Source organism: Leuciscus leuciscus (assembly GCF_965113295.1).
Source record: "Leuciscus leuciscus genome assembly, chromosome: 12".
NCBI classification, from domain to species: domain Eukaryota; kingdom Metazoa; phylum Chordata; class Actinopteri; order Cypriniformes; family Leuciscidae; genus Leuciscus; species Leuciscus leuciscus.
The window spans coordinates 21,678,571-21,703,257 of NC_138736.1; the positions used below are offsets into that span (position 1 = coordinate 21,678,571).

At 43.5% G+C, this 24,687-nt stretch overlaps 2 long non-coding RNA genes across 5 annotated transcripts; one reads left to right on the forward strand and one right to left on the reverse strand.

The window, feature by feature from the left end:
- Positions 1–8,282: 8,282 nt before the first annotated feature.
- On the reverse strand, positions 8,283–16,086 carry LOC309511023. 4 transcript variants are annotated; one of them, XR_014210482.1, is made up of 9 exons: positions 15,860–16,086; positions 15,057–15,310; positions 14,811–14,873; positions 12,013–12,198; positions 11,589–11,708; positions 9,368–10,303; positions 9,090–9,258; positions 8,878–9,010; positions 8,283–8,643 (listed from the first exon to the last, which is right to left on the reverse strand). It is a non-coding gene; the product is annotated as an uncharacterized lncRNA (long non-coding RNA). The 4 variants fall into 4 exon arrangements; XR_014210483.1 differs by having other exon boundaries at positions 9,090–10,303; XR_014210480.1 differs by lacking the exon at positions 14,811–14,873 and having other exon boundaries at positions 9,090–10,303; positions 15,186–15,310.
- Positions 16,087–16,178: 92 nt separating this feature from the next.
- Positions 16,179–22,489, forward strand: LOC309510787. Its single transcript, XR_014210437.1, has 2 exons — positions 16,179–16,249; positions 22,270–22,489. It is a non-coding gene; the product is annotated as an uncharacterized lncRNA (long non-coding RNA).
- The last annotated feature ends 2,198 nt before the right edge of the window (positions 22,490–24,687 follow it).

Sequence of the window (24,687 nt, forward strand, 5' to 3'; positions counted from 1 at the left end):
CAGTAGGATCCATTTGCAGCTTTTAATAAGAAAGGTCGTACAGGCGGGGTCAAACAGGGCAGATAGAGCAAGGTAGATGAAACAGCAGGGGTAATCCAAATAACAGGCAGAATTCAGGCCAGGCAGATAACAATCAAACAAATGAGGAAACAGTCCAAGATCAGAAACCAGATAAACAAAACACGGGATAAACGCTCAGAAAAGATCACCAAGGCAAATCAAGACTTCGCAGAGAAGTGGTGAGTGGAAGTGGCTTATATGTGTGTGTAAATGCAGTGCAGGTGTGAAGTAATCAGTGCAGTGCAGGTGTATGAATTAATCAGTCCAGGTAGATGCAGGATGGGAAATGTAGTCTGAGTGAATATGATAGTCCGGTGTGGAGTGCCCTCTGGTGGCTCTCAAGGGCACTCCAGCCGGCGACCGTTACATAGCCCCTCCCCAAAGAGCGGCTTCCAGACGCTCCAAAACTGTCCAGGTGGGAGGTGGCCCGGAGGCGGATCCGGGGGCGGGATGGAGGGCCAGGTCCGTGGAGCGGAAGAGGACCTGAAGACTCCGGCAGGGCGGAAGGCCAGGGCGGAGCAGGCTGTGCAGGCGGCCAGGGCGGATCAGGCTGTGCAGGCGGAGCAGGCTGTGCAGGCGGCCAGGGCGGAGCAGGCTGTGCAGGCGGCCAGGGCGGAGCAGGCGGCCAGGGCGGAGCAGGCGGCCAGGGCGGAGCAGGCGGCCAGGGCGGAGCAGGCGGCCAGGGCGGAGCAGGCGGCCAGGGCGGAGCAGGCGGCCAGGGCGGAGCAGGCGGCCAGGGCGGAGCAGGCGGCCCTTCAGGCGGATCCAACGGTTCAGGAACATGAACGGGCTCAAGAACAGGAACAGGAACGGGCTCAGTGGATGCGGTGGCCATCTTGTCCGAAGACACAGGCGTGGAGTCGGCCATCTTGTGCGAAGACACAGGCGTGGAGTCGGCCATCTTGTGCGAAGACACAGGCGTGGAGTCGGCCATCTTGTGCGAAGACACAGGCGTGGAGTCGGCCATCTTGTCCAAAGACACAGGCGTGGAGTCGGCCATCTTGTCCGAAGGCACAGGCGTGGAGTCGGCCATCTTGTCCGAAGGCACAGGCGTGGAGTCGGCCATCTTGTCTGAAGACACAGGCGCAGGAAGAGGAACAGATTCAGGCTCAGGATCAGTATCAGATTCAGGCTCAGGAACAATTTCAGTCTCGGCGGGACGAGACTCTGGACGGGCAGACGTGACGTGAAGCTCTGGCTCTGGCTCGGCAGGACTGACGTGAAGCTCTGGCTCGGCAGGACTGACGTGAAGCTCTGGCTCGGCAGGACTGACGTGAAGCTCTGGCTCTGGCTCTGGCTCGGCAGGACTGACGTGAAGCTCTGGCTCGGCAGGACTGACGTGAATCTCTGGCTCTGGCTCGGCAGGACTGACGTGAATCTCTGGCTCGGCAGAAGTGACGTGAACAGTCTCTGGATCAGGATCAGCGCGCTCTGAGCTTGACGGGACCAGCGGCGAGGGCTTTGAGCTGGGTAGGACCAGCGATGAAGAGGGCTCTGAGCTGGACAGGACCAGCGGCAATGAAGAAGGCTCTGTGCTGGACGAGACCAGCGGTGAAGAGGGATCTGTGCTGGACGAGACCAGCGGTGAAGACTCTAGCTTGGCGGGCATGTCGCTTGCGGTCTCAGGCGCGGCGGGCATGATGCTCTCAGTCTCAGAGGCGGCGGGCATGACGCATACTGCCTTGGCTTCGGCAGATCTGGCGTGAAGTGCGGGCTCGGCTGGACTGCAGTGAAGTGCGGGCTCGGCTGGACTGCAGTGAAGTGCGGGCTCGGCTGGACTGCAGTGAAGTGCAGGCTCGGCTGGACTGGCGTGAAGCGATTCAGGCTCGGCAGACGTGACGGGACGAGGCTGTGGAATGAGGGCTAATGTGGGAGTACCGCATCTCTCCTCCGTTATCCCCACAGCATATCTAGAACCACTTAGTTGCAGGGCAGAGCCAATATAAAATCCTAAAGTGCACTGGGGATTGTGCAATGGCATGGCTGACCCGAGTGGCTCTGATAGTCCCCCTCTAAAAAATATCATGAGGCACAGAGAATCCATACAAGTGACATTTGCCAGATTGATAAAGTCTCTTACGTACTCCTCAATGGGTCGATCTCCTTGACGGAGACACATTATCTGTGCTGCTGGATTCATGGTTGGTCTCACTGCTGGATCTTGATGTGGCGAAGTCTTCTGTAATGATTCACTAGACTCAGTAGGATCCATTTGCAGCTTTTAATAAGAAAGGTCGTACAGGCGGGGTCAAACAGGGCAGATAGAGCAAGGTAGATGAAACAGCAGGGGTAATCCAAATAACAGGCAGAATTCAGGGCAGGCAGCAATAATCAAAAGTCCAAGAACAGTCCAAGTCAGGCCAGGCAGATAACAATCAAACAAATGAGAAACCAGATAAACAAAACACGGGATAAACGCTCAGAAAAGATCACCAAGGCAAATCAAGACTTCGCAGAGAAGTGGTGAGTGGAAGTGGCTTATATGTGTGTGTGTAAATGCAGTGCAGGTGTGAAGTAATCAGTGCAGTGCAGGTGTATGAATTAATCAGTCCAGGTAGATGCAGGATGGGAAATGTAGTCTGTGAGTGAATATGATAGTCCGGTGTGGAGTGCCCTCTGGTGGCTCTCAAGGGCACTCCAGCCGGCGACCGTTACAACATACCTCACATAAACCTGTTGGATGCTTACTTATTAAGTGCAATTTACTATTCAATCTTGTATGCCCCAATCTTGTAATCATATTCTCTTCATACCTGAAATTCTTCCCTTAGCCACTGTTGACTGCATTGATGCATATGTCTACCTTTTATTTCATTATCCCAATATTACTGCCATATTTTCAGAATATTATTTTTAATAATTGATTTAATTTCTGACCTACTAAATAAAATCTGTATATCTACTATTTCTCGTTCTATTGCCTTTTTTTGCCAATGCATCAGCCTCCTCATTACCTCTCAACCCAATATGAGCTGGAACCCACAAAAACTGTACCTTTAAACTAGCTTGTTTGATTGAATATAATTCTTGAATTATCTCTATTACCATATCCTGTCTTGTTTCTGACTTCATCTCATTCAAACTTATTAGAGCTGAACTACAATCTGAACATATTACTGCCTTGGATATTTTAACTTCCCTAATCCACCTTATTGCCATAATTATTGCAAACATCTCTCCAGTATACACTGATAAACAATCTGATATCCTTTTATTCTTATACACTTTAACCTTTGGAATAATGAATGCAGAACCCACATGACCAGTTTTTACAAAGACACATGGCAAACATGAGGGCTTAAATACACAGACTAATGACAAGACAAGGGACACCTGTGAACAATGATCAGACAATTAACCAATGACAAGACACATGGCGGGATCACATGACAAACAGGGAATCACATGACAGACATGGAAACATGACATGAACAAACCCAAAATCGTGACAATAGGCTTGTTTGAGATGAGCAAAATCTGCGCAGAATCGATCAGCGGTGATCAGCGCGAGATGCATGCCGGTTAGAAATGTGTCCGAGTGCGGTCCGCCTTGCTCTGATGTCATGCTGACGTATGTCAAAAATCTCTCGCGAGCGCAAGGCGCACCTGTCGGATTCTGCAGTCGAGCGCAGTTGCTCTCCACTGACTGCGCTGATCAAAAACACGATGGGAAACGACTTGCTGACGACACAGCTTAATGTTCATTGGTTTAAACAACCGTGATGTATTGTTCTCTTTTAAAATGTTTGATTTTAAAACTCTGATATCATGTTTTATGTGTATACGTTATGTGTGAATATTCCCAAACTATCTAACAGTGCGATCTCTATGGGTTATGCAATGTAATTTTTATAAAAAAGAAAAGAAAAGAAAAAGAAAAAAACAACACATGTCTGTATTAAAGAAAAAAAGATTGATAAACATGTATTTGGAATGGAATTAAATAAGTAGGCTACTTTGGGTGTCTTGTTCATTATATTTATTTTCATATAAAAGCAACAGAACTTAAATTCCATCCAGTTTATTAGCAACACTGTGCACGAGCGTGAATCCGGTGAATACCGCGATATCCATCTTTGATCTCGCAGGTGTCAGATCCACTACGAGAAGAGAGAACTGTCCGTCTTGCCTGCGCTTTTTTCACTCCTCCCCTCACTGCAGCCGCCTACTCTCGCGTACATTTCAGGCGATGCAAGGCGCATCTCAAACAAGCCTTATAACACACTGGATAGATATTATTACATTTTGGATTTTATGTCACTTATTTAAGTTGGGCAATATTAGTATATTTATAATGTGGCAACTGTAGTCTGTATTACATCTTTAATTTAGCAATAAAGGTGATCTGAAACATATTTTTTGCTATCGAGTTACTTGTTAAAAGTACTAAAATGATAGAAAATCATACTGTTGTAATTTGGTGATTAAACCAAATGTTCTCATTACATATTACAATAATCTTGTGTTTTGAAACAAAACTTATAAGGAGAGAAAATATCAAGTGTAATCAGTTTTGTATTAATCAGTAGTATAAGTGTAATCAGGAGTTTTTCACTAATAATTTAGAAAATGTACCACTTGTGAAAATAGTACTAAATAAAATGGTAACACTTTAGAATACTGTATCTTACTTACTGCATAACTAATAAGGAATTATTGAAGAACTAATAGGTAATTTTTCATTAACTACTTCTTCACTACTGTTAACTACTAAGGAAGATGTGTTAACTAATCAGTATGTAATAGAATTGTATGATTGTGTTAAGTAAGAGTTAGTTAATCAATAACTAATGAATTATGTCATATATCCTGAAGAACTACTATTAATTATCTACTAATTAAGGTTCAAGAAAAATAACTAAGAAGTAACTAATGAACAGTCATACAAAACTACATTGAGTTGTGACCTTCCTTGTTTACTAATGTTATTAATAGAAGAAAATACAATTTTAACAAATGCATATAAATGTTAAAGAGGTTTTGGCCTATGTGGTTTTGTGAGTGTGTTCTGTAAGAAATCAACTTCAGAAAGGAACCCCACTCAAGTGCCTTGCCTTAACTAACCTCAGATTAGTTTTTATATTGTATATACAGTACTGTGTGTGTGTGTCTGTATTCCTCAGCATAGAATGCCATTGAGTAAATTCATGTATTTGAGGCAACGGTTGAGGGAAACTGAACATATAGGGAACTTATTAGTAATTAATAAATAATTGTTAGATAATTCTTCAGGAATTACTTAGAACCTGAAACAGTATTCTAAAGTGAAAATATAGGGAACCCATTAGTAATTAATAAATAATTATCAAATAATTATCCAGGAATTAGCTTACTTATAACCTGAAACAGTATTCTAAATGTGAAAATATAGGGGACTTATTAGTAATTAATAAATAATTATTAGATAATTCTTCAGGAATTACTTAGAACCTGAAACAGTATTCTAAAGTGAAAATATAGGGAACCCATTAGTAATTAATAAAGAATTACCACATACTTCCCACTCAAATCAAACTTACTGTAAAAAAAACAACAAAAAAAACACTATTAACGTAATCATCTTAACCTTTGTAAAATACATGACAATGACTCGTTTAGGGTACATGATATCTTCCTTTATTTCAGATGAGGACATTTCTTAATACTTATTTTATTTTGTTTTTGTCACGGTTAATCGATCCGTGTGTTCATTTTGCGTATCTGAAAACTCAGTTCATTTTGCGTATCTGAAAACTGAACTCAGATAAAAACTATTCCAAGTGTAATCACCCGGTCTCTGTTCTCCCGTTTCCACGGTAGTAGTGCTGGATCTCTTCCAGGAGCTGGGCTCGTGTTTGGCGGGGAAACTGCTAACTTCAGACCGCCGCCAAAAGATGCTGTGACTCCATAACCTGCCCATAAACAAACAGTGCACAGCTCTGAGAACATATTTTAACATCTGATGTAAATAGATTTAGTATCTTTAGAAATAAAATTATTTGTTTTATGCAAGGGATCAGGCGTTTCCATCACGCAAAAAAGACCAACGCGTTAGCTTGGTAGGCTAACTGACATCGCGTCCTTGTATGTTGCTTGCATAAAATAAAATGATTTACAGCACAGTAATGATTTTATAGATTAAATGAAACGTACACAAACCTGCATTTCACCAAAGAAATGCACCATATCGGCGATGCTGAGAACTCTCCAGAAGAGGATGCAAATGCCCGCTAATAGTCTTGCTAATGAAATAAAAAGTTTGCTTATTTGCTGATCAATATATAGCCTACACTGTAAAAAATAAATGTATTTTTACAGAAAAAAAACGGTAGAATTTAACAGTATTATGACATTTTGATCAGAACTGTGAAATTCCATAAAAATGCTAACTTTGACATCTAATATACATTTTCCCTGTTTTTTAACTATTTAAATGTGTTACTGCAAAAAAATGACATTTTCCTTTAAATAACAGTAATTGTTGTCTATTGTTATCCCGACATGTCCTTAAAAAAACATTCCTGTGTATTTTTTGGTCAGAGTTGAAAATTTTTAGTTTTACAGAGAAAACCAGTAGAATTTCACAGTCATATCACATTTTCATCAGAACGGTGAAATTCCACTAAAAATGCATACATTAACACCAAATATAGCCTACATTTTTCCAGTTGAATTAGGCAGTGACTATGCACTAAGTGCAAAAAGCAACAGTTGTGATTTACACTAAAAACAAATAGCTATATATTCTATTTACATCATGTAAATGTCGCGATAGTTTGCAATAAGTGTAAATAGTAATTAGATGCTATATTCTATATTTTGGCAGATTCTGTTTGCATCTCAGTAATTGTGTACATTAACAGGATGCAATAATAGTATAAAGTGTTTTATTAAACACTCGTTAGACACTTTATTTCTACTTCATTTTTGTTGAAAATAAATGCCTTTACGATGTGATTTGTGATACCAAAAGGTATAAAATACAGATTCGAACCAAGGACTTTGAAACAAGCATCAAATAAACGAGGCTTCCACACTAGTGCCTGCGCCACTGAAGACATTAGGTTAAATTGCGCATCTTTTCTAAACTTCATTGGTGATCCGACACAATGTACTATGTTGTTTCCTTGATTTATAGTCAGTGTTTAGCCTACTATTGTTTTTATGCATGTCATACATATCGTTCGTTTGTTAAAGAGGCGATCTGGCGCTGGACTGTGTTGTTTATAAAATCATATTTTTTTTGTTTTTTGCCGCTGTGGTTAGTGGCGAAAGGCATCAGTTTTCTCTTGTGGCTGTGAGCATTTTATTACTGTGGGGGCAGTTGTAGCTTAGTGGTTAGAGAGTCTGGCTTGTAACCCAAGAGTTGCCGGTTCGAGTCTCACGGCCGGCGTGTTGCGACTGGTGCCCTTGAGCAAGGCACCTTACCCTAATTGCTCCCCACACTGCTCCGGGGGTGTGTGTTCACCAGTCACTGGGATGGGTTAAAGAGGTCACATTTCGAGTAAGCGTTTCGTTTCACTTCACCTCATCCAAACACACAAGCTTGTCCCACCACTTCTGGAAAACCATTTATTGTTAAGGTAAGCTAATTGTCATGATTTCCATATCAAAATCCAAAATAACCAGCTGTAGATGCTATTTACACTAAGAAAAATACAGATATATTTTTATTTTCACTAAGTGACAATATCAGCATTTTTACATAATGCTATTTACATTAGGTGTAAATTTTCATTTAATAAATATAATTATCAAATTTGCAGTAAGTGTAAATACTAATTAGATGCTATCTATATTGGCAGATATTTGCACCTTAGTATTTTTGTAGATTAACAGGATCCAAGAATTATCAGAGTGCAAATGATTATATTTATTAAAATTGTTAAATGGATGCTACATTGTCGTGAGAATAAAAGCCCTACTACACTGACCCCTAAGCCTACCCAATAAATACTTTATTTTTAATAAACATTCTTCTCTTAATAAAGCACTTTATTTCCACTTTTCAAACATTTTCTAAATTTTCATTGCAAATAAATGGCTTTTTTATCACAAAAAAAGCCAAATCTATAAGCCAGTGGTTCTCAAACTTCCTCGGCGTGCACCCCCATTTAAACCAAATGTACAGGGACATCTTGGTATACTGTGTGACAGAAGTAATGCTAAAAAACAAATTAAAAATACTCTTGAAACACACATTTTTGTAAAATGTTATACAATAAATTATGGTAGCCAGAGTATTGCTGTAAACAACTTCAGCTTTTTATTATATAGCAAACCTTCAAGATCAAACAATGGAAAAACACTTCCCAGCAAAAGTCATGTTTTAGAACACAAATTTGTTCAATTTAAAAAAAAGTCGACCTGGATTCTGATAATCCTGAACATGTCACATGGGGAAAATGGATAAAGCATGTTTCAGAACACAAATGTGTTCAATTTAAAAGAAACAAAAACACTGGGCCTGGATTCTGATAATTTTGAAGTTTATCACATCACAAGGTAATAAAAATGATTTAAGGAACAAAGTGCTGCACTGAAGTACAAAAAGTCGGTCTGTCCTGTTCTTCAGCGAAATGTCAATCTTCTGAAAGACCACATCTGTGGGGACACAAACAGTTATAATTAAAACCCAAACCAAAAGAAGAGCAGAAACAGCAACAAGCCTTAACCAAATACTCTCAGTTTTGGCCACAGACAATTACATCACATTTATAGGAGTTAATTATAAAAATGTTGTCCTTTGGTGTCCTTTGGTGCACTTTATCATCGATGAATGATAAACACATAAGATGAAGTCTACCACTACTATACAAGACAACAGAGCTTCTATACCTGTTACTCTCCCCAGTCAAATGCAGCAATTTTTGACGTCAGACTCAATACTCTGGGGTTGACAGAGTACGCTCTTTTTTTCTCTCTCTTTTCCACCTTGGTACCTTTATGAGGATTTATCCTAAAGATGCACCTTTAAAACACAACACAAACAATATCCTTAAATAATTGTTGTATGCTTCTTAACCAAAGAAATGCAGACTATGAATTACCTTTGCAAGAATTCTAGTGTGGCTCCCAGTTCTACAGGGTAACTGATGTTCAATATATAATAAAGAGAGAACATTAGATACAGGGCTTCTGTAAAACTCAAGAGATGGTCATTTACAATTGTCTGGTCTACTGCTACCATGTACACACTGGCTGTCAGTGGGTTCTCTCCTTTGAACAAACACAAAATCAGTAAGACATAATATTTAACAGAATGTGAGTTCTGGTCACCTAAAACCAGGAATTATTGTGTTGCAAGATCATAGTAAATAATACCCACCACACACTACTATACATGGTGTTGCTGGAAGCTGTTCTGAGCATATATCACTTGGAACAGAGGTGTCTTCTACCATCACAAGAAAGTGGTCTTGGTCATTTTTGAAATGGGTTAGCAGCAACATCACTGCCCCACAAACATGATCCCCTCCAGCTCTATACTTTGTGAGGATTCTCCCTGCTCTGCTTGCTCTTTCTGTGCACTGAAATTGAAAGTACTCCAATATTCTTCTGAACTTACTGGAAGCAGATTCTTCAAAGCTGTTGTTTATGTCAATGCCAGTGAGCTCTTTAAAGTGTGCTTTCATTCCTGCTGGCTGAAAAAGATATGGCCACTCATCAAGTAAATCTTTGGTTTCCTTTCCAGATTGGATGTTGTTTCTTTGAGAGGTGTAAGTAGAAGTCATTAAGTCATAGATTGTCTTTACATCACTTTCATTATTTTGAAACATTACTAGCAACTTCTCTTTCTTTTCCTGCTGCAAATCGGATGTTTCTCCAACTAGCAGTTGTGGATCAGAATTTATACAACCATATAACAATTTTCGTTTCTTTGTTGATTCTTCTAGACTAGTACCACAAAGTGGTGTACTAATAGCTTTTGCTCTTTTAAAATGGTCAATTCTACACACCAGTTGTTTGAGGAGAGAATCATATCCACTTCCTACAACCTGGGAATTAATCTCATCTCTGAAAGACTTTGAGTATGCAATCACCATTTGTCGGGCTATTTCTGATACATGTTTTTTTGCTGGACATTTGCTGACTTCCAGGATCTCAGAAGCAACAATGCGGACCAACTGTCTTCTCTCAGAGCAATTTGGCCTTTCGCCATTTTGCAACTTTTCCATAAAACTTGCTGGCATTTTTTGCCATGGAACATCAAAACTATAATGCCAGTCATGGTCATAAAACGAAGTTTCACAGCTACTGTCACCTAGAAGATAAAGCAATGTCCACAGGTTACAGGATGAACACTTTTCATGCAGCTGTAATTTCTTGGCAAAATTGCCTATTCCCAAGCTGCAGATTTATTGAAGTTTAATAACGGAAAAACAGAGATGGCATGGGGCTTTGTGGGTTGTTCATGTGCTACTATATAGAGTATGCATTTAAAGTGGTGCACTGACTTGTTTTATGTCCGCAGTGCATTATTGTTAGAGGGGAGACTGTTGTGCATTTTTAACAGGGACCGCAGGACCACAGTGCAACAAATCACTAGCATGAAATGGGCACATTTAACGTGTTGCTAGTGATTTGCTGCACTGTGGCCCTGTAGTTGCTCTGAACAATGCACAACAGTCTTCACTCTCCGCTGGCATAAGCTGCGGACTCAACTGGAGACGTTTTGGCCATTCATGCACCAGGTAATCACCACAGTGGCACATGTACGGATCTCAATGTATGCAATTTCCAAAATCAATGTTTTGAGGCCCCGTGCCATCACCGATTGATTTGTACCATCAAACTACACTAGTCAATTTTAAGAGGATCAAAACCTTTCATAATAGTTGTCTTAAAACCAATACCCAAAACTCTTCAAATGTTGACTAGTGTACAATAAATCTGCAGATTTGTATACATATACACATATACATATACAAACCGATTCCAAAAAAGTTGGGACACTGTAGAAATTGTGAGTAAAAAAGGAATGGAATAATTTACAAATCTCATAAACTTATATTTTATTCACAATAGAATATAGATAACATATCAAATGTTGAAAGTGAGACATTTTGAAATGTCATGCCAAATATTGGCTCATTTTGGATTTCATGAGAGCTACACATTCCAAAAAAGTTGGGACAAGGCCATGTTTACCACTGTGTGGCATCCCCTCTTCTTTTTATAACAGCCTGTAAACGTCTGGGGACTGAGGAGACAAGTTGCTCAAGTTTAGGAATAGGAATGTTGTCCCATTCTTGTCTAATACAGGCTTCTAGTTGCTCAACTGTCTTAGGTCTTCTTAGGTAAATTATTCCATTCCTTTTTTACTCACAATTTCTACAGTGTCCCAACTTTTTTGGAATTGGGTTTGTACATACATATATCGCTCTGTGAACTGCACGTGTGGCACAATTTGTTTGCCAGGTGTGCTAAAGGCTGGGCATGCTCACATTGCAAATTCTCTGTATATGAATTACAAGAACTGACAAATTACATGTTTTGCTTTCAAAATGTTTGTGGATTGTTTAATGTTGTATCAGCGTTTTACTCACGTCTTCCACTTGAAGAGCTGGATGGTGAAATTGAGCATCCAGGAGCAGGTGAACCTGATGCATCAGAAGTGTATTCAGCAGACAAATCATTGGCAGTGTTTTGCAGAGTGGAAGCAATATCTACATGGCATAAACAAAAAACTGCATTAAAAACCATACTGCAGAAACAAGAAACACATTGACATACTGCAATACAAGTAAAGAGTACAGCTAACAAAGTACAGAATGAAAGAGACTGGGGTGTTGTTTTTCCAGTTCATCTAATTGTATGCATGTACACAAGTCAACATTTAAAGTGGATCAAACCTTTCATAATAGTTGTCTTAAAACCAATACCTGTTCTTGTGAACTTAATGAACTTTTTGATCCGCTTCAAATGGAGACTAGTGTATATGTAAAAACAACCATTGATTTGAAAACTTACTTGGGATTTGGGCTATTAGTTTTCTTGCTTCAATCGGTCTCAGAAAGCCACCTAGATCATCATCTTTCAAAAACTGTAGGTCATCTATGGTCTCCACACCTAGGCTGTTCAAACCCTCTATGGCTAGCTTTGAAGTTATAGGGTTTGGGAACACATTCTCAATAAAAATCAACAATGCATCCATTTCTGTTGGGAGAGGACAGTTTATCCTTTTTACAGATGAACAACGCTGTGCTTCAGAGTAATGACCTTCAGTCCCATAAAACTGTAATCATTTAAGGGATAATAATCCAGACATTCCTCAGCATTTACACAAATTAATTCCTTTGTCGCAGACAAAATCTCATAAAGTCCATAATCATGCAAATACACTGAGGGGCGGGGAGTCACAAGGAAAGTCACCTCATCATCTTTCACGAAAATCAGCTCAATCTGTCCAAACTGTAAAATAGAATACTCCTCTTCACATTTAAGGCAAATTAAGTTTCCTTTCCTGTACAGGGTACCCTTGTATTCTACCCGTGTTGAAACAAAGTCTGGTTCATTAAGCAAGCTTGTCTCAACAGCTTTGCACACAGCATCACTGTACAAATGAGGAGAGTATGTGGCCAAGTCAACACTTTTAAGCTTTGGTGAAAAAAATGACCGTGAGTGAAGATATGCTTGAAGAAGTTGATGGTTGTGTGACAATGTCTTGCATACATTTTTGAAGTTCTGTGTTCTTCGCACACTTCTTTTGAAGTAGGAATGTTTGCTTTCAAATCTCAATGACCATAAACGAATTAAAGGTCCAAGACTTAAAATGAGTGACGTATAGTGAAGCATGTAATGATGTTTTGGTTTCAAATTTTCACTAGGAAACAGCTCCTTTCTTGTTTCCAGATATTCTGGTATTAAGACATTGAGATATGCAATCTGTGCAGTGGTAATCTTGGGAGCACACACTAGCTCAACCAGTTCTTTCAACTTAACAGTCAGTTGCCATACAGGGTCTTGTGACTCTACTCGGTCTCCAATTATGACAGGAAGAAATCTGAGGAGACACCAGTTCTCAGCTGCTTGACCACCTAACTTTCTGCCTTTTTCACATATCTGGGAGGGGGCAGAACCAGCATCAGAATCCAGATATTTGAATTGTGCAAGTCTCCTGTTCAGCTGTGTATATGAAAACCACTTCCTTTTTACAAAGTATTCCAAGAAAATGGCAAGATCAATAGCTACAACGCCTTCAAACAAGTCGTGGCCAAGGCATGGGGGAAGGCCAGGCTGAGCAACATGAAAATATTTGAGAGAATTGAAAATGGAGTCAAACTTCAACCCATTTACAACATTTTCTACGGTCGTCCTTAGAGTTTCCACTGCTGCCTTATAGGACTCAACTGTGCGATTGGGAAAGTCTACACACACATTCTGAAGTTCACTGCGAGATACCAAGCAATACCTACAGCAATCTGTCACTATTGTTGCACGTACTATGTCACCTGAAGATGTCACAAATCCATGCTCTTCAAGTTCTTTGACATCTGCCAACAACTTAGCAAAAATCTTGGTTTGACCAAAATAGTTAAAGTCTCTCTCATAACACAAAAGTGATAACTGAATGTTATCAATGCATGATCTGTAAAATGGCTCAAAGTTGCCAAGTGTAAAATACACTCCAATCATTTTGTGTCTTTTTTTAGCTGACCCAAGGGGATTCACAATCTCAAAGGCATCCTGGTACAAGATAAGTTGGATTGTAATCTCAGGCTGCTTAAACAAGTCATTGGATTTGAATACAGAGCCATCACAGATGTCAGAGAACACAGAAGAGTGTACATGCTGATGTTTGGCACACTGCTCCCACACCACTGGGTCTATTAACATGGTTTTTAAAGTGTTCTTCAATGGAATATACTGTGCATAACGTTGGTTTCGGTTCTCATCACGACCAAGACACATACTTTGTGGATGCACGTACGAAAAATTCTTCTGATAATACGGTCTTCTTTGGTATTCTGTGGAAAGTAATGAATTACAAGCTGAATGTAAATCTTGGCCTTGCAAAGTCTGCACCACAGATTCAATATCACATTGTGAGAGGGCCGTTTTTGACTTGAGTATTTCCCTGAACATCTTCTGTGTGTACTGATGACAGATATAATTTAAACCACTGAATTCCTCCACAATCATCTGAATGGTTGACGATGGCACCAGGTATTTGGCTTGTAGCTGCATATAAAACAGGCAGAGATTTTTCATGTACAATGACTTTGCGTTACATTTCGTCAGTGAGTCTGTGAATTCACTTTCATCAACCTCATCCTCAGTAACATCAAAAAATGCTGAAGAAGGTTGCTCAGATAAAGTATCCATAATCCGTAATTGTGCAAATGTAGAAGTCCTGTGCTTTCGTGAAACATGGGCAGTGAAACTTGATCTTAAACTGAAATTTTTGTCACATTTTTCAAAAGGACAACACACCACCTCTCCCTTGGCTAAATGTGACCTGAGATGAGAAAGGACATTGTTCATGTCTGTAAATTGTTGTTGACAGTCTGTATTGTTGCAAACAAACGTGCCCGTCGAATCATCAAAATGAGTATGTGGTCTTCTTTTGTGATGGCGATAAACATGAGCTTTGAGAGCATTGTATTTTGAGAATTTACATTTGCATTCTGGGAAGCAACATGGAAATTGAGCATTTGCTTCATGTCTGTGCAAGATTTGATGATTAACATATCCTTTAACTGTCTTCAGAGAGCAATCACAAAATTTGCACAAATACTTCATCATCCATATGGTTAAAGGTAACACACCTCAGAAGATGAAATCCGTTGTCCATGCATATGAGTGTTCTTAATGATTGTGAAAGCAACGTTCTAAAACAACAACAACACAATTCTGAAACCTATTTAGTATTTTTTTAATGCAACTTGCATCAAACATTAAGAATAAGATTTAAAAACGTATGTGATTAGCCATTGTAATTGTATTCACCTGTTGCCAATTAACTTTTTAAATTACGTTGGATAATACGTCAACAGATTTTTTTAAACACTTACCATTCACCGCTCGACATCGAGGTCCATGATTGTTTTGTTGTCATTCTGTTATATATTGCATTCATACAGCAGAATATGTTGCCTAAACGGTCACGTTTACACACAAAGCTACTTAACAAAATCACTTACGATTTTTGAAAACAAACTGATGCCTGTAAATATTCCAGCGAACCCAACTCCGCTCCGTGTTTTAGCTTATTTGCCATGTCAATGAGCACGTTTCCCGACCAAAACAAAAACACAGGGATTTTTTCCTTGAGGCATTGGCTATGTTCATACTTAGCGTCTTTTTTCAAACTGCCAGCGTCTGTTCTACATTATAACCCTATGGAGTAAACCGTTTTTTCAAAAAAGTCCTGAGCGCTTTTTTAGACGCCACCGCCGGCGTCTTTTTCTGCAGCTCAGAGCGTCTTTTTAAGTTGAAAAAAGTTCAACTTTTCTGAAAAGAACGCCCTACGTCAAGCGCCTTTTTGACAGCTGACCAATGACAAGCGAGTAGCGAGACCTGTCGTTTCCATAACAACAAGAACAACTGTCTGTCGTGCACCCACAAACGTCTTTGTGAACCGACATTCTCCTCCCCGGTAACTTCAAAAGCCAACGCAAAAGCCAACTTTCTCTTTCTCGACATTTTTTGCATCACACAGCACTAGGCTACTGTTGCAGCTGTTGTTATAGCAACAAAAGACGCGCTCGGCTGCTATTTGTAACCGAACGCTGCCAGCGGTTTTTTTTTGCTAAAAAAAACGCCGTTGTCAACTTTTTCTTGTCAAAAAAGACTTTAAGTGTGAACATAGCCTTACGCTGTTTTGGAGCCATGATGTGCCACCTGCAGTTAACAGGCTGCTGCTTTGTCTCTTGGCTGATGCTGTTGGTCCGAGGGCAATGATTGAGTAGCAGTTTGACCAATGGCGTGCGTGAAGGCGGGACTTAAAAAGAAAGGTCAAAACAGTGCAGAACCAAACAATGTCTACCATAGAAAGCAAAAGGGGAAATTTCCTGCGACATTGTGAGGTAATCATACTGGGTAAATATGCTGGCATGTAATATTAAATATAAAATTGTAATCAACAAGTGTTACTGTATTTTCGTTGTTTCTGCTGTTGCAGTGCACCCATGGCCTTGTCAGTGGGTAAGGTCACATCACTAAACTGTCTGAAGAAGTAAGTGTGTCGTGGACCTTCATAAAATTTGTAAGTGCATTACATATTTAATGAACAAATATTTTTTTAAGTAAAAAACATCTCGGTTACGTATGTAACCCTCGTTCCCTGAGTAGGGAACGGAGACGTTACGTCGGATGACGACGAATGGGGTTTCGCTTAGAAAGCCTGTCATCTTCGAGTATATAAAACGAGCCTATGGCAATGAAATGCCATGGGTCTGCGGAATTTGCATTGCGTAACTCCGCCCCACCCTGGGGGTATATAAGGAAGTACGCTGCAACATGCAGATATGTCTTCGCTGAGGAGCCGAGACTGAACTCAGGCGTTCCAGCGGTACAGCGGAAGTGGCAGGGAGACGTAACGTCTCCGTTCCCTACTCAGGGAACGAGGGTTACATACGTAACCGAGACGTTCCCTTTCGTTGTCACTCCGAGTTACGTCGGATGACGACGAATGGGGTTCCCAGTGTAATCACGCCACCTCCCGACTGTCTTCCAGTGCCCTGCGTAAGTGTGAGCTCCCTGTCGTGAGACTGGCACGGACGAAGGACTCCTACTTAACACGGGATTAAACCAAGGTACACTGGGAAGCATATCTCAGTGGAAATATGCAATCATGCCCAACCCGAAGGGGGGGGACTTGGAATACCCATATGACCCAGGAGGGCTGCATATGGAGAACACTGGGGTATCCAGCCGCAGGTGGAATATTTCAACCCCAGGGGTGGCAAGGTGGCTTGCCAAGGGAAAGACACATGCCCAGAGAGGCTTACAGTGGAAATACACATGTGGGGGTCGCCCAGAGGGGGAACCATGCACATGGAGGCACCTAGCCAAGCGCGAAAGCTGCCGGTGGCAACTCTGGCGATGACATCGTCAGTGCTGGAGGAGACTCAGGGCTTATGAGGCTCACCTGAGGAATAATCGCACGTATCCCATCCGTGGAGAGGAATGGCGAGCAAGCGAAGACACCTGAGCAGAATCTATTACCGGCTAGTTGAAGCGAGTACACGAGAAGAAACTGGCTCCACTCGGAGATTGTAGAATCTCGCGAATGTGTTAGGTGTCGCCCAGCCTGCAGCTCTGCAGATGTCTGTTAGCGAGGCGCCATGCGCTAGAGCCCAAGAGGATGCCACACTCCGAGTGGAGTGGGCCGTCACACCAAGGGGGCATGGTCGACCTTGCTGCTGGTAAGCCAAAGCAATGGCGTCCACTATCCAGTGAGACAACCTTTGCTTGGAGAGAGCCTTTCCCTTCAGCTTCCCACCATGACAGACAAAGAGCTGGTCAGAGGTCCTGAAACACTGCGTTCTGTCTACGTAAGCACGGAGGGCGCGTACTGGACAGAGCAGTGCCAAGGCTGGGTCTGCCTCCTCCAAGGGCAGCGCTTGCAGGTTCACCACCTGGTCTCGAAAGGGTGTGGTGGGAACCTTGGGCACATATCCAGGCCGGGGTCTCAGGATCACGTGAGAATTAGCCGGCCCGAATTCCAGGCACGCTTCGTCAACCGAGAATGCCTGCAGGTCCCCTACCCTCTTGATAGAGGCCAATGCAACCAGGAGCGCTGTCTTCATAGACAGGAACTTAAGCTCCACTGATTGCAGAGGCTCAAAGGGAGCACTCTGCAGGGCAGTTAAAACCACTGAGAGGTCCCAAGAGGGAACGAGAGGAGGGCGAGGAGGATTCAGTCTCCTCGCTCCTCTCAGGAACCTGATGATCAGGTCGTGCTTTCCAACGGACTTACCTTCGACTGCGTCGTGATGTGCGGCAATGGCGGCAACATACACTTTCAGGGTGGAGGGAGACAGCCTTCGCTCCAACCCTTCTTGCAGGAAGGAAAGCACGACACTGATCGGGCATTTCGTGGGTTCTTGATGTTTAGAAGAACACCAGTTGACGAAGAGGTTCCACTTCAACGCATAGACATGTCTCGTGGACGATGCTCTAGCGGAAGTGATGGTAGCCACCACCGCTGGTGGTAGGGTACTCAAACCTACCTCGTCCCGTCCAGGAGCCACACGTGGAGGTTCCAAAGATCGGGATGAGGGTGCCACAGGGTGCCCCGTCCCTGAGAAAGCAGGTCCTTCCTCAGAGGAATAGGCCAGGGAGGTGCTGTCGCGAGGAGTACTAGTTCTGGGAACCAGGTGCGGTTGGGCCAATACGGGGCAACCAATATCACCTGCTCCTCGTCCTCCCTGATCTTGCGCAAAGTCTGCGCAAGAAGGCTCACTGGGGGAAACGCATACTTGCGTAGGCCCCGCGGCCAGCTGTGCGCCAGTGCATCCGTGCCGAGCGTGCCCTCGGTCAGGGAATAAAACAGGTCGCAATGGGACGAGTCGTGGGAGGCAAACAGATCTATCTGAGCGTCCCCGAACTGATCCCAAATCAGCTGGACCGACTGGGGATGGAGTCTCCATTCTCCAGCGAGAGGCCGAAGCCGAGACAGCTCGTCGGCCGCACGGTTCAGCTCTCCCGGGATATAAATGGCTCGAAGCGAGGAGGTGGCGGGCGAGTTGCGACATACGGCCGGAGCGTAGACCACCTTGACGGTTGATGTACGCTACTGTGGCGGTATTGTCTGATAGGACTAGTACGTGTTGACCCCTGAGCAACGCCCGGAAGCGGTGCAGGGCAAGGCGTACAGCCAGCAACTCGAGGCAATTGACATGCCAAAGGCGTTGGGGACCTGTCCAGGAGCCCGCGGCAGCATGTCCATTGCACATGGCGCCCCAGCCCGTGGTGGAGGCATCCGTTGATACAACAACATGCCTGGAAGCTCGTTCTAAGGGCACTCCGGCCCGTAGAAAACTGAGGTTCGACCACGGGGTGAAGGTCTGACGGCAGGCCGGAGTCACTGGGACTCGGAGCGTGCCGTGTTGCCATGCCCACCTCGGGACTCGATCGCGAAGCCAAAGCTGAAGCGGTCTCATATGAAGCAATCCGAGCGGCGTTACTGCGGCTGCGGATGCCATATGCCCCAGGAGCCTCTGAAAGAGTTTCAGTGGGACCGCACTCTTGCCCTCGAATTGACGAAGGCAAGTCAGCAGTGACTGCGCGCGCTCGCTCGTAAGCTGCGCGCACATGGCGACCGAGTCGATATCCATACCGAGAAAAGAGATCCTCTGCACGGGGCAGAGTTTGCTCTTCTCCCAGTTGACCCGAAGGCCCAGACGAGCTAGGTGCCGGAGCACTAGGTCCCTGTGTTCGCAAACCTGGTCTCGAGAGTGAGCTAGGATCAGCCAGTCGTCGAGATAGTTCAGGATGCGAACCCCGTGTTCCCGAAGGGGAACAAGGGCTGCCTCGACGACCTTCGTAAAGACGCGAGGAGACAGGGCTAGCCCGAAAGGGAGAACCGCGTACTGGTCTGCCTGCCCCTCGAAAGCAAACCGTAAGAACGGTCTGTGTCGAGGAAGAATGGAGACATGGAAGTAGGCGTCCTTCAGGTCGATCGCTGCAAACCAATCCTGCGGCCTCCGCTCTCATGACAGGGGCATTGCCACTGACCATAGTGAAGCGGACTCCCCTGAAGCAGGGAGGAGACCGCGCGAACTGAATCGCGTAGCCGAGCCTGATGGTTCTCGCGACCCGGCGGGACAGACTGGGAGGCTCTAGCCAGGCCTCCAGAAACTGCGCCAGCGAACCACAGACGTACCGTCGGAGGTGCAGCGAGGCGGAATGACCGGCCCAGGCAAGGGTGGCATAGCGGCCCTGTGCGGGGGCACGGTCATTAGCCGCGTCCTGCCAGAGGAGGCCAGGGGAGGACCAGCGTCCCACGGGGGCGTGCTCTGGCAGGGGTCTGGCGACAGAGGGGGATGAGAGGAGCGTGGCCCGTGGGCGGCGCGTGCTGTCATCCATAGCCTCTTGGGGCTCAGAGAAAGAGCATCAGTTCTTTTGAATGAGATTCTCACCCAGCCCTCCACCGGGGGAAGGAGTGGTCCTGCTACCAGCTCCTGAAAGAACTGAGCCCTAACTCCAGGCTACCTGTCTCAGGAGTGCTGCTTAGCCAGGTGTTAGCCGGCTAAGGGCAAGGACAGGCGGTGCCAGCCTCCAGCGACCTCCTCGTGCTCGGGCCGGGAAGGGTCGAGGGGAGGAGCCGCATGGAAGCGGCGTCGGCGGGAAGCAGACTAAGGAGACCACACGGACGGATGACCGTCAGTGCAGAAGCCTGAGTCCGCTTCTGGAGTAATCGAAGGCTGTTGGGCGCAGTCCTCAACCACACCGCCGACCAAGCTGCCCGTCTCAAGAGTGCTGCTTAGGCTGGCGTGGCAGTCTAAGGGGCGGAGACGGGCAGCGCCGCCCTCCTGCGACCGCCTCCTGCTCAGGGCCAGTGAAGGCCCGAGGGGAGGAGCCGCATGGAGGTGGCCTCGGCGGGAAGCAGACTAAGGAGACCGCACGGACGGATGACCGTCGGTGCAGAAGGCCTCAGTCTGCTTCTGGGGGGGGGGGGGGTCAAAAACTGTAGGGTACAGTCCTCAACCACACCGCCGAGGAGCCCAGCATGGGACATGAGGGAGCTGAGAAAATGAATTCTCAGACCCCCTCACATCAACCTGGCTGAGCCCATGTCTGGACCACTCTAGTGGACACCACCTGACCCAGGATCACGCAGGTACCGATGTCGCCCGAGAGCGAGGTCAGTAGTTTGCGCGGCGGAACGACCAGGCCGGGCATGGGAGGCATAGCGTCCCAGCAAGGGGGCGTGGTCGAGTTTCCGCGTTCTGTCAGTGTTGGCCAGGGAAGGACTAGCGTCCCACTGCGGCCGGTTCTGACAGAACTCCCGAGTCAGCACTGCCTCGAAGGCGAAGGCGACACACAGCACTGCATGCCTGTGCCACAATAGTGACAGAGAACATACAGCCCATGATCGCCACGCGATCGAGTGCAGCGAAGGCGGAGGACGATGCACATCCGGGAAGCCTACAGCGCTCGGGGGGAGGGCGGCGCCACTCCGGCCGATGCTTTCAGCTGCCCGGGAAAGCATGGCCATCAGCTCTGGATCTGACTCGACTAACGCCGACACTCCAGAGGGAGGCAACGCAGTCGAATCCTCATTTCCAGAGGAATCAAGCCCGCCTTGTGATGCTGTGAGTGACATGACACCACCTGCTGGAGCCCCGAATGAAAACACTGGGTCCCTAAGAAGAACCAGGTACACACGGAAGCCCCACGGTTTGCGATGTGGAGGGGGGCGTGGCCCGAGGAATGCTCGTCGGTATTATGCCACACTGTAACCCTCAGATCACCCTGGCCACCAGCCAAAGTATCCCCTCTCGAGGAAGAGATAGATTGGGGTGTGGCAGAGGGGACTCTACCCACACGGGGATCATTGAGTCTCGATCTATAAACATCGCGATGGTCACGTTCCCGCAGAGAAAACGTGACTCACCCACGAGCGCTGCCGAGCGTGAATCAGCCCAACACGCGAAACAGCGCTCGTGACCGTTAGGCAGATGAATCACGCGCCCACATCCAGTAAATACACGGGCGAGCCGTCTTGAAAAAGACGTGCCGCGTGCAGCTCTTTTAGAGAGAGGAAAAGCTCAGCAGAGTGCTGAAGCGCCCAGGGAGAAACACACACACTGTCGGCAGATCACTGCACAGATCAGCAGCAGGCAATGCGATCTCGCTGGAATACGCCGTCACACCAACACACTGAAGAGCCGCTCGTCTCGTAGAGTGAAGATGATACAGAATAGCTTGTAGGAGTGAAGAAAACTCTTGGCTCCGAAGCGAAAACATATCTGCATGTTGCAGCGTACTTCCTTATATACCCCCAGGGTGGGGCGGAGTTACGCAATGCAAATTCCGCAGACCCATGGCATTTCATTGCCATAGGCTCGTTTTATATACTCGAAGATGACAGGCTTTCTAAGCGAAACCCCATTCGTCGTCATCCGACGTAACTCGGAGTGACAACGAAAGGGAACTATTTTTTTTTTTATGTAAGAAATGCAAGAACATCTAAAAAGAGTAACATGATCAGACATGAAAATGAATAAAGATATGTGATGTATGATATATAACCATTTTCTCTCTTATTTTTTAAAGGCATCAACATGGAGATTGAATTGGAGACCATCGTTCTGTTCGAAGTGTAGTTTGTCGAAGATGCAATGATGAAATTAATTTGAATTGTCAATGTTGTATTTTAAGCATATAAGCAATGTTCAGATGATGGTACTGTAGCACTGTTTAAAGTTTTTAATATTGTTGTTATTTACAATGGAAATTACTGTAACAGAAGAAAATAAAGAGGGAAAAATACAAATGATTTTCTCTAATGACTTTTTGTGTGACATATAACATACATTTCATGAACTACATATAAAATTATCTGTAAGCCATAATCAAAATCAAAATGTTGTACATGCCTTTCAAAATTATGGTCCATCACAGTTCATTTTTTCAAATAACGGTCAACACATGTTATTTCAAATAACGGTCAACACATGTTATTTCAATTTACAGTCAAACTCTGTTGAATAGTGATTGAAACATGATTTCAGTTTACAGTCAAAACATGCTTTATGAAGTAATGGTGTCAACATGTAATTTATATCTACATTCAAAACATGTTTAGTTAAACAACTACTACACCATGTTTTAACATTTACAGTTAAAAAATGTTTTATTAAATAAGGGTTTAAACATGTTACGTGAACTTACAGTCAAATAATGCCATTACATTTAATGGTCTATGCATGTATTTGCAATTATACAGACAAAATATGTTATTTCAGATTACGTTTTAAACATTTTATAGTACTGTATGGTCAATGTTCTTTTTTCATGTTGCTGTGTAAACATGTTACTTCAGTTCATGGGGTTTTACCGTTATTTTCATTAATGGCAAACGTTTGGCACCCTGTGCTGCCATGCATTTGCTCGTTTTTTTCTGTGTTTTTTTTTTACAGTGTATAGGTAAATGTCTGCACTTATCTTTCTTATTAGTACTGGATGACTAAAACTGTCTAAAAAACATTGATCAGTGTTTTTTACTTTTTAAGTACTTTAAAAATGAATTACATGTGTACTTTTAAGGTTAATTTGAAAATGAATAGGCCTAATTATAATTTGACTGAAGTCATATTTTATTGGGGTATCCGTACTTTTACTCAAGTTCTTGATTTGTGTACTTCATCCACCACTCCACTGAAAAAAACCTGGATTATTGTAGTACCGGTAACTACTGTATATGACTGTTCATTAGTAGTTACTTCAAAGTTATTTTTCTTGAACCTTAATTAGTAGATAATTAATAGTAGTTCTTCAGAATATATGACATAATTCATTAGTTATTGATTTACTAACTGATACTTAACACAATCATAAAATTCTATTACATACTGATTAGTTAACACATCTTCCTTAGTAGTTCACAGTAGTGAAGAAGTAGTTAATGAAAAATTACCTATAAGTTCTTCAATAATTCCTTATCAGTTATGCAGTAAGTAAGATACAGTATTCTAAAGTGTTACCAATAAAATAAATAACTGCACATACTTCAACTGTAATCAGGAGTTTTTCACTAATAAAATGTACCACTTGTGAAAATAGTAGCAAATAAAACAAATAACAGCAAATACTTAAAACTGTAACAATATTGGCAATATTGTTACATTCTTGACATAAACATAATTTTAATCCCAATTTTAATATCCACGAGAGCACCTGCTGCTCAGGTAGAGAATAAAAGTGTTTGATGATCGCTTCTTTCTTGTGTACAAGTCATACTCTTCCATCATTCACCCTTGAGTGGAGGCCTTTGAAGAGCCACTAAAAACACAGAGCTCTCACAATGAGAATAACTCCTCCAATATGCTAAAGAAAGCGTCACACCACATTTAAAATCCTGCCATGTACAAGTCAGGTTGGCTGCTCCCAGTCCTCTGGAAAAAACACTACCTCAGATGATGAGAAATCAAACCCTGCTTGAAAAGCACCACGTTCTCAATCCCTGCTGTTGTGAAGTCTAAATCCCCAGTATGGATTTTGTTGCAGACACGTTTGTCCCGTTATCCCAGGGCTCTAAGCAGGGAATCAAAGGCCCAGGCCCAGGCGCATTGTGACTGCACATAAATGTCTTTAAAACAGCAGAGAGGCTGAATACACCATTGATGTTATCAGTAAAATACCTCACAATTCACTGCAAATATGTTTTTGTTTTGTTTTTTGTTTTGTTTTTTTGAGGTCAGACAACAAAGCAAAATTTAAAGATGCAGAACAGAAGATTTTGTCCTCTAGCCGTTGTTCACAGAGTTGTTTGCTTTGATACATCTAAAAAGAATGCCAACATAGAAGAGCTTTTTTAGCAAATATCTCCAAAATATTCAGTCTTCTCCACTGACCAGTTCGTAAATAAACATATGCATGTCCATAAGACGTAAAACATATTTAAACATATCCATCAGTGTAATGCACATGTGCAAGGTATTTTTGAATCTAATTAAAAAAAATATGCAAATA